The sequence below is a fragment of the Oryzias latipes genome, chromosome 7, assembly GCF_002234675.1.
Source record: "Oryzias latipes chromosome 7, ASM223467v1".
In the NCBI taxonomy this organism is placed as follows: Eukaryota; Metazoa; Chordata; class Actinopteri; order Beloniformes; family Adrianichthyidae; genus Oryzias; species Oryzias latipes.
This window is the reverse complement of record NC_019865.2, coordinates 19,777,123-19,787,537: the sequence shown is the minus strand read 5'-3', so window position 1 is coordinate 19,787,537 and position 10,415 is coordinate 19,777,123. Positions and strand designations below refer to the sequence as shown.

Sequence of the window (10,415 nt, the reverse complement as noted above, 5' to 3'; positions counted from 1 at the left end):
TGTGCTTGATTTTACAGGGAGTGAGACCTGATGACAATATAACTTAAACACATTTTATTTAAATGTTTATGATCAACATGAATACTGCGTAATATCGACCTACATTTTTTATTTGATTTTGCATTAATAATTCTGATAGTATTAATGTAAAGATTTTCTGACATTTGTTTTACAAAACTATGCCTGTTTTCAAGGGGTACCGTTCATATGTTTCATAAAAGAAAGCTAAAAAAGTTGTTTTTAAATAAATGATGTGTCTTTGTTATGTGTCCATACCCAAAAGATTCCATTTATTTACCTTTTTTTACATAAAATAACATCATTAACTTAATTTTATATTAAGTTCATATTAATTTAAATGTAAGTCGTGTTTCCTGACTGAAACTCCACAGTTGTTTTTGTCTGGTATGGTATAATGGTCTTAAATGGTATAATGCACAAAGAAACAACGATTTTGTTTTTTAAAGCATATTAATCATAGTCATAAACTTTATAACAAAAATGTTGGCTCAATTTGACTGAAAATGTAGGTATATTCTCACTTAAGTCTGTAGATTTTTAAAAACAAAGCAGAAAATACCAGTTCTCTTCTAAGCTCTAAAGCTTTCCTAGTTTGCTTTAATATTATTTGTGCTAAATTTTATATTTACCTAATTTTATACCTTTTTACTTCATTGTAGTTGCTTTATTAAAACTTTAACTTTCTTTCATAAAAGGACAAAATTGAAAATAGGGGTTTGGATTAAAAAAGCTGTCAAACTTTATTCAAGGCCCTTTTTCAACTTTGCATTTAGTTATTCATCGTTCTACTCCTGTTTATGGATGTTTTATTTTATTTTATCAGTTTGAAATACATAAATAAAGTCTGGGGTATTTTCCTGTGAAACTGTAAATGAGTCTGTGCAGCTCTTATAGAATAGAAATGTCTTTTAAAGCACTTCTCTAATTCAGTGCAGTTTTAAACAGTAAACTCTGTTGTTTTATGTATTAAATTGTCATCAGAACCAGTGACGACTCACAGCCCAGCGACCAGTAAACAAAACAAATACTGAAGAGGTTTGGATTTTTATTTCACTCTTCTTTCTTCACAGAAATGTATTTTACACAAGTTTTGTTATTTTCCTTGGTAAGACTTTTGTTAAGATGCTCACATTCTACTGATCACTAGAATCACGGTGAGAGGACAGGGGGGAGGACTTTGCCATTTTTTGTTTGTTTTGTTTGATTTCAGGTTACATTTTCTTGATTCTTCTATTCAGGTTTTGTATGTTCCAGCTCTCAATGCCACACCAGCTTCAGGTTACCAATCCACAGCTGTCTTCCTTTAAGTTATTGATCCTCAGTGTATTTAAATGGGGGGGGGGGGGGGGGGTTCAGGTCATCTGCACTGATACCTTTTTGTTGCTTCTTTCAGTCAGGGTTTTGTTGTGTTTGAGTTTGTCTGCTCTTCTGCATATTGGGATCCCCCCCCCCCAGTTTCTGACAGATAGCTTTCATAAATGTAAAAAGAATGCTAAACATTCTCCTTCATAGAAAAATAATTCTTTGTTGCTCTTTAGCGAGAAGTTAAATAGAGTTAATTCAGTTCCAAAGTGTGGGGCTATTCTGTAATTCTGGGGTAAGAAGTGAAGGTTCTTCAGTGTTTATTCACCAGCTTGTGTCATAACCAGCGAAAGCAGCTCACGCACAACAATGAGCATGACTGTTTACTACTAATGACGCTGCATCTCCCACCAGGCAAAAAGAAGGAACTTTATTGCCTCATTGAATTTCCACTTTTATTTTTAAAAAATCTTCAATTATTTTTCTGTTTAAGGTGAAACAAGTGGAGTCCTGGATTTATGGGGATAAAGCTGAGCTTTACACACAGCTTTTGTGAAAACTGAACCATAATAAGTCAAGTTAGAGCAGTCACAGTTTCCAAGATTACGATTGACTTTCCTCTTTGTTGCGTTTCATTGTCATGTTGTGTTGCTTTCTTCCGCTCTACAATGCACATTTATGACATTTCTTCCATAATTTTTTAGACACATACTCCCTAAAGATGAACACAGCTCATGTCTGTTGATGCTTTTGTTGAAACAGAACCAGAACTTCAAGTAAGTGAAGTGACATGTTGGCTGTCAAATGATTGTTAAACAGAGTAGAAACTACGAGTCTTCTGTTGCATTTATTTTGTTTTCTTCCCTCTTAAACTGTGAGAAAAGAGAAGCAGTGTGTGAATTTCTGGAACAAAACCAAGGGTCCAGTTTTGAAAACAGAAAGAGATCCACCCGCCTTCCCACACAGGCTGATAGATGAAGGAGCTGCCTTCCATTCCACTGCTTTTTCTGGGGAAAAAAATGATTTGGTTCAGCTTTCAGTTGATGCAGTAATAAATTGGACAAATGTACACTGCATGATGTGAACTGGAGCTTGGGGTGCCCATGTTTTTTTCATTTGACCCCCCCTGCTGGAAGAATGGGCAGTGCTTTCACAGGTATGCTGATGACAAAGCAGGGGATTGTCCAGAGGATGAGGTGTATGTTAATACTTTTTTTTTGTCACTGCTCACAGCTCGTTAGGGAGGGATGGATGTTGTATCTGATTCAGTGTTACATGGTTTTTGCTTTATTTTTATTCAAAAAGTGGAAAAAACTGAAGCCGCGAACAGCCACCCCTGCCCTCACCATCCCCTTTTGACTCCCCCTCGCTGGCTGAACGGCTGCTACATGCCCCTCACGCTTCCCTTCTGCCCCTGCCACCCAGTCAGAGCTGCATGTGAGAAATTCATTTAAAAAAATGTTTGTTTTTTTCAAAATGTCATTTGGTTTTTTTTTTGTTTTTGTTGGTTTTACCTGGGGGTGATGAACTTGTCTATGCTATTTCGAAAAGAGGGAGATCAAAAGTAAATTTTTGGATTTCCTCGGCAACAGTGGTTTTTGTTGACCATGCCCACATTCTTAACCCTTGTGCTATTTTAGATGACCCCACCCTTAGTTTGACATGTTCTCCCTACCATGACAAAGGTGGGTAAAGGTGGAAAGATTTCATGTAATCCATGGACACCAGTGAAGATCACAAATCATTGAAGAAAAAAGGTTCAGAGCACTGTCTAGTGGGTCTAGATGACCCAACTCCCAATGTTAAAGTGCCTAGGATAGCACAAGGGTTAATATATTCGTATCATATGTTATATTATTTCATTCAGCTGGAGCCAGGGATTTGTGGAATAAATGTCACAATATTCAATCAAAAAAATGTGTGAGCAACACTCACCACACTCACACCCTTAAAAATCTACAAACTTTAAAACCAACGTTTTTTCCCAATTAGCTTTCCAATTATGCCAGTCGTGAGGTGATAGATTGAAATCCCTAAGAGGAGTTTAAATCTGTAGAAAGTAACAAATGTGATTTTTTTTTTTTTGTGGAAAATTCAAGATGGCCTTCCTCTTCCGCCATGGTCAAAAGTCAACTAAATTTGGTTGTGGTTACAGACTTAACCTCGCAGCATGTGTGTAAAATTCTGTGAAGATCACTTTAACAAAAGATTTCTTTTAACATATTTTGGAAAAATGTGAAAATCGCCAAATTTCACACTTTGCCACAAAATGCCCCAAGGTCCTATAAGCATCCCATAATAATTTTACAACTTCCTTTAGATATCCCATATATCAATTTTTTTTAACCCAATAAGGGATTCTGCCCCCATAGATTTTTTTTACGTGTTTTTAAGCGCTGACATATTTGCTCAAAAGTGCATAAGAACCAAAAATTGAAAACGATCTGGCCCGAATAAAGTGAAGTAATTGAAGTCATTAACACCCATACATGCTCATTTTTTTCTTTTTTTTTTTTTATTCTTTCAAGCATCTTCAACCCTTTTGAAGTTTAATCCAATCATATTATTGTATAGCATTAAGACAGATTACTAAAGAGTGGAACTTGTGCAGAAATTGTTATATTTTTCTTTAAAGGTTGCTTAATCAGGTGTAAATTACCAAAATGGAATCATGATGTTTAGCTCTTTGGGGATCCTGTTTCCCTTTTACATTAAGAATGTCCTTTCTTCTCTAGCTCATGATTAAAGGGATAGACATTAGATCATTTAGAGGGTGAAAGAATTGTGGGTGCATTCGTCATAAACTTTGATGTGTTTGCATAGCTTTAATGTCAGAGTGAACTGTTGTCATTTATTTATTTCCACCATCAATCACGTTGAGACACCTGACAGATCCTCACAGCAGAATGAACCACATGATCAACCAGAGAGCAGCCCATGAATCAGCTTTACGGGTTCACCTTCCCTTTGCTGTCGTTTGTTTCAGTGCTGCGGGCGTACCATTACCCCCAGATAACCACACTTTAATAGTTAATGTAGCTAGCGGGCCCCCTCTGCATTCCAAATGGACTCATCCGTCTAGCCTCAGCCCCTGCGGGTGGCAGCACCGCAGTGCTTCTTCTGCAACTCTAATCATTCATCAATACCCAGCCATCTGACACTCGCTGCACACAGTACCGAGCAGTGTGTTGTGGTCAAGGCTAGAGACGGCCTTCCTGATGTCAGCGCAATGATCTGTTAACTGATATTTCTCCTGACACCCCTGTGGTCCCTCCCTGCTGAATCTGCTGACTCCATGCCTCATCAACGTGTCTGAGAAGACTGGTCTGAGCAACTGGTTCACAAACTCAAAGAGGGGAAAAAACTATGTTACACCAAATAAAAAACATTTTGCAATGTTTTAACCCTTGTGCTATCTTAGATGACCCCACCCTTACATTCACGTGTTCTCCCTACCATGACAAAGGTGGATAAAGGTGGAAAGACTTCATGTAATCCATGGACACCAGTGAAGATCACAAATCATTGAAGAAAAAGGTTCAGAGCACTGTCTAGTGGGTCTAGATGACCCAACTCCCAATGTTAAAGTGCCTAGGATAGCACAAGGGATATTTGCACCAAAGTTTAAAATGTTTTTACTGTATTTATTTTATTTTATTACTGATTTTATTACTTGACTTGTTCTTTACTCTCGTGTTGTAAAGCATCTTTTTATGTCATTTAAAGCGCTATACAAATAAAATGTATACAAATTAAATTTATACAAATAGAATTTATTAATAATTATTATTATTATTATTATTATTATTATTATTATTATTATTATTATTGTTATTATTATTAGAACATTGCTTTGACAAACCCAGAGGCAAATCATACTGATAAAGACATGTTCAACTATGACCACAAAAAAAATAATAAAAAGGTTTAAACATGACCTGGGGGGCAAAAACAAACTAAAGAATAGTAAAAAACGTGAGAAAAACTCAAAAGAATTGATATAAAACTGAATATTCTAAAAAAAGTCAGCAAAGTAAGTCATAACATTTAAAAAAACTGGCACATAATCAAAATTTAAAAAAAAAATTCAAAAAGGGAAATAATGATCGGAAACTTGGTGATTAAACAAAATACAAAATATGACAGAGGCCTGATTTGGACAAAAAGTTTATTTCCTCAGTTAGATTGTACACCATAAACTTAAATGCCAATCTTTTTCGTTTTTCTCAGATGCACAGTAAATTGGCTTTAGGGTACATTACAACTGATTAGAATTTACACTAGAATTGAATATCAACACTAATCATGTTTAATTTTAAACTGGCATCAACATTTTTACAAAAAAAAATGTACTTTGTGCATGTTTTTCATTTTTTATTACTTTTTTTTCAAGAGAAATGGAGACTTTTAGACTATTTTAATTATTAGTTAGCATTTTAATACACCTGGCTGTAAGGTGATTAACTTTTTCAGACTCAAACTTTTTGTGGAGGTTAATTGATTGGTGAGACAGGCGCAGTAACTTAAAGATGAACATGTTTTTTTTTTTTTTTTTTACGTCTGTACGTTAAAACCATCCATATATAAGAAAAACTGTTTAGGCTGCTTTCCAGCAAAATGACCTTTCCTGACTGAGTGTGACAGGTAAGGATAAAACTCCCTCTTCTTCCATCCAGTTGCATCTCTGCCATTTTGACCTGCCCAGCTGCTGCTGCTGCAGCTGCTGCTGAAGATGGTCTAAATATTGTCCCTTGTAAGGACTTTCTTTTTTTTTAACTATAAAATGTTGCTGACATGTCAGCTTCACCATCATAACTTTCCCAAGTGTTTTAACTCCTAGCTTAAAAAACTGTTTGGGGGTCAGGGTTGGCCCATAGCATGTTACTTTATATCATAATAGTCCAAAAACACACCTTATATTGAAGTGTGATTTATTAATATATGGGTTTTACTCCAAATCTATTTAGGAAAACCACTGTTCCCTGTGATCCTGAGGTAATAAACCCCATTTCAGCAATTGTTCTGATGTGAGATGTTATATCTTTTCTAATTCTTAAAAGTTTCTGTGACTTCATAAAAAACTGCTTTACAAAACAGATGTGAGTCATTTGTACATTAAAAAAGCAAAAACAATTTTGTCTAACACATTCGTACTCCTGGTATCACGTTAAGAGTCAGATTCAATTTTATGTTATTAAAAAAAAACCCTTGTTGTGCTTAATTGAAATGTAGATAATGACAGACAGTTCTTGTACCTTAAAATTAAATTCAAAATTCTCAAATGTCTCCAAAAGGGGTATGTTTCAGCAATTCTCATCTGAGATCGAATCCCGTCTTTCTAGGAAGAGGTTTGTCTTCCATTTAGATTTCTTGCTAAACTGCAATCATTAATTAATGCAGTAACTCTAATGTTTTAAAAATGCAAGATTGTTGCAGCCTTACTTACTCAAGTTGTTGAAAATGTATTGGAAAAAGGTAAAAAAAAAAAAAAAAAAAGACAAATCGTAAAAATAATTTTAAAATACATTTCGTGTTTACCAAAAGCACATTTTTACAGAAACATTTGTCCTCCCAAGAACACTCCAGCATGAGAGCATAATTGTTTTCTTAAAATAAATAGTTATAGAACTTTTAAAGTGTAATTAAATTCTTTTATCTGCAAGAATTTTAGTACTGCTACAGGTTTTGATGTAAAAACCAACAGCTTTTGCATTGACTACTTCTCTCCACAAGGGGGAGCTACTTGTGCAAAACTCACAAACCGTCAAAGTTTCTGAATATTGACATCTGATCTTTCTTTTACTTTGTTTGAAATATTATCTGTAGCTCTTATCCTCACAACCCTACTTTGAAAAAAGAGACTAAATTGTTTTTTTTTAGCCTCTTAAAAGAGATTGGCCATTGTTAATATAGCATAAATCACGATTTTTTCCTTATATGCATCTTACACAAATCACCATAGCAAAAAAATGTCTTGATTCTGAACATTTTCAACAGATCGTAACAAATAATTTGAATAGTATACTTTGGATTTGAAAAATCCAAAAATATGCTTAGTTAAATGAAACCCGAGACTCCACAGAATGGAAAAAAATCCAATACAAGCAAAGCACAACCTTCAAAATAAATGTCTCATTTCTTACCAAGACTTGAAATTTCTTGGCATATGGTAAACAACCAAAAACGGAGCCACTTTATTATGAATTGTGCTTTAGCAGACGTTTATAAATGTTCCAAAAGTCATATTTCATAACACAATATATAATCGGTTGAGAGTAAAAAACCACTAAGAATAAATCTGTAAAGATGGAATTTAAAATAAATACTACAAAAATCAATTATAACACAAATACAAAGCAATAAAAAAGAGACATCTAAGAATTTCTTGTTGTCTGTAAAATAAATACTTTGAAAAGCTTTTTTCTGCAACAGAAAACATAATTGATCATTTCCTTTTTTTTTTTTAATTATTTGACCACAATTTATAAGGCATCTGGGAGGAAAAAACGCAGTATTTTGGAGGCATCAAAGTACACATAAAACCCTGATCTTGATCCACTTTTTGTGAGTAGGTGGAGAATTAAATCAATCAAGCCAAATATCCTCATTTAGTGTTCATCCATGTATGAAGAAGGCAGGAGAAGAGCTTTTTGGAACTGACTAAACCAATAAAATTCATTTATGATTGAAACAATATTTGCAGATGTGACAAAACTGGGGCTTTATTTGGATTTTTATCTATCCTTTTCAATGTTAAATCTATGCAATCTTGGCTTGATATAAGGTCAAATGCAAAACTGAACCTCATAATTGCAAAAAGAAAACCTCACAAAAGGTTGATTTGTAGCTATATGATAGAAAATGATCCAAAAAACCCAAATGAACAACTTGAGGCAACACTTCCGAGTTGTTTCTGTAGGTTATCTTTGAAAGAAAACCAATTCCAAACAGCACAATCCTGGTGTTTATTTGCTGTTGCTATTGTCATGAGAGCCCCGAAAGCATTTGCTGTCTGTTCCCCACAGAAATTAAAGGGCTGTGATAAAACTCAGCTGCTTTTGTTTCTTTAAGTAAGCGGCACAGATGCAGCACAGGCCAGGCGCTCTCTCTGGGGACCGCAGCGGCTCGGCTGGGATGTGACAGGCCCGAAACGGTCAGGCGGGCCCTTTCTCTTTTGATCAATCAGGTAGGACAGAGCGTGAATTTCCTGTCTCCAGTTGCACACTTACCAAGGTGACCCTCATCTATTGGTCTTCCCAACTCCTCAGAGCTCACCTGTCTAAGCCACAAACATCCTTTGCCCTCACTTTTACTTGGAATTATAACAACAACAAAAAGGGTGAAGTTGACAGCTTAATAAATGAATCTAAGACTTACGTTTAGATGATTGACTTTTAAACACCAAACTTTACAATTCAAAATCATTTGATCATCAAACTGTGAGAGCAAAAACCAGTGTTCTTACATACAACGCTTTAATGTTTTACTTCATTTCCAGACTATTGCATGTTTACTGCCCTGACTCTGTCCTCCTGGAAAAAAAAAAAAAACAACAACCTTGTAAGGAATCCATGCTCACTTTCTTTTCTCAGGGTAAGACTACCATCTGCTGGACATGACCTCAAATGTGCTTTTTCTGCCAGGAGACGTCCATGTCAACAAGGGCTGGGATGTGTTTTCGCATTGAGACATGGTGGAGGGCTATCAGCACAACGAAGTGGTTGTTCTCCCTGTCTAGTTTGCCACTGACATAAACAGTTAAAGGAAAGAGGGGAAGAAAAAATGAAAAAAAGAGGTCCTCCTACTGCACATTCAAGTGTTTTCCACAAGATGGTGCAATATCTGTCACATATCCTGATTCCAGCCTGTACTGGAAAACAGGATTTTACATGTTTTCTCCGTGGTGTCCAACCTAAAAGTTGTTTTTATATATTCAACTCTTATAACTAATAAACTGTTGTAACTGTAGAATCAAACGATATGAAATCTATGTTCATATGACAAAAAGAACCTTGTGAAAAAATGTCCCCCATTATTCCTAAAAGTAGTGTTACTACTTGTGCAAAGGTTTGAGTTCATTAAAAAAAACTAGTTTGACTTAGACATTCACACTGTTATTTATCTTCATTCAAATGTGACCTATGAATTACTGAACTGATAAAAAGTCCATGTATTTACCTGCAATATAGTCTTCCAAGTCTAAAAATGTTTTATGTAAAATGGATGCAAATACGAATGTATTTTATAAGCAATAGTCAGGAATAGATGTATATAATGTCAGAAAAGCAGTGAGCACCAATAATAAAGGGTTAAAGTTTTGTACATCTTTAAATCATTGAAAGTTGACGTAGACGATATGAAGATGTTACAATTCTCTGTTATGAACTTTAAAAAACAGTAAAATATTTGAAGAACTCACAACTTTTTTTGTTAAATAAATAGAAAAGCATAAACAGTAATTTTTAGACATTTGTTTTTCTCCCCCACATCATTATTTCATGAGAAAAACACGCCATGAAATTGCTTATTTAATTATGCATGAGTATTATTTACTTCAACTTGCTATAGCTTAGCAGTAAACTGTATATTGATCTAAAACCATATTGCACATCCTTATTAACTTCTTAACAACAGTCTTTGTCATTGTTTTAGACTAAGAATACTACAGATAGCAACAGGCTGTAGTCACACAGAAGGTAAGGACTGCTGTTTTCTTGTATACATTTTAGTATAGCAATAGTTCTGAGCTTATTTGAAGTCATGCAAAAACAGATATTTATATTTTTGTTTTGAGTTCTGTTTGTATCTTGGAAAAAGCATTGCGTATGGTTTATTTAGTTGTGTACTTATTTGAGCAATTTTTTTTTTTACATTATGTTAAAGTAATACATTTATTTATTTTAAATGTACATATATTTATTTGTTGCAGATTTTTAATTCATAAACTAAAACTTAAAAAGTAATTTTTCGCATGTTGCATCTAATTTATTCCTTACGAAAGAAACATATTTAAGCAGACATAAAGATTAAAGTTTTTGTTTTTTTGCACAATTACATATTTTAGATAATCTCTTTCCAGGAATAGTTTTATC

The 10,415-nt window shown here is 34.4% G+C and overlaps 1 long non-coding RNA gene across 1 annotated transcript; it reads left to right on the top strand.

The window, feature by feature from the left end:
- The first annotated feature begins 5,367 nt into the window (after positions 1 to 5,367).
- LOC111947665 lies at positions 5,368 to 10,148 on the top strand. The gene is made up of 3 exons (XR_002873532.1): positions 5,368 to 5,967; positions 8,395 to 8,509; positions 9,976 to 10,148. It is a non-coding gene; the product is annotated as an uncharacterized LOC111947665 (long non-coding RNA).
- Positions 10,149 to 10,415: the final 267 nt, after the last annotated feature.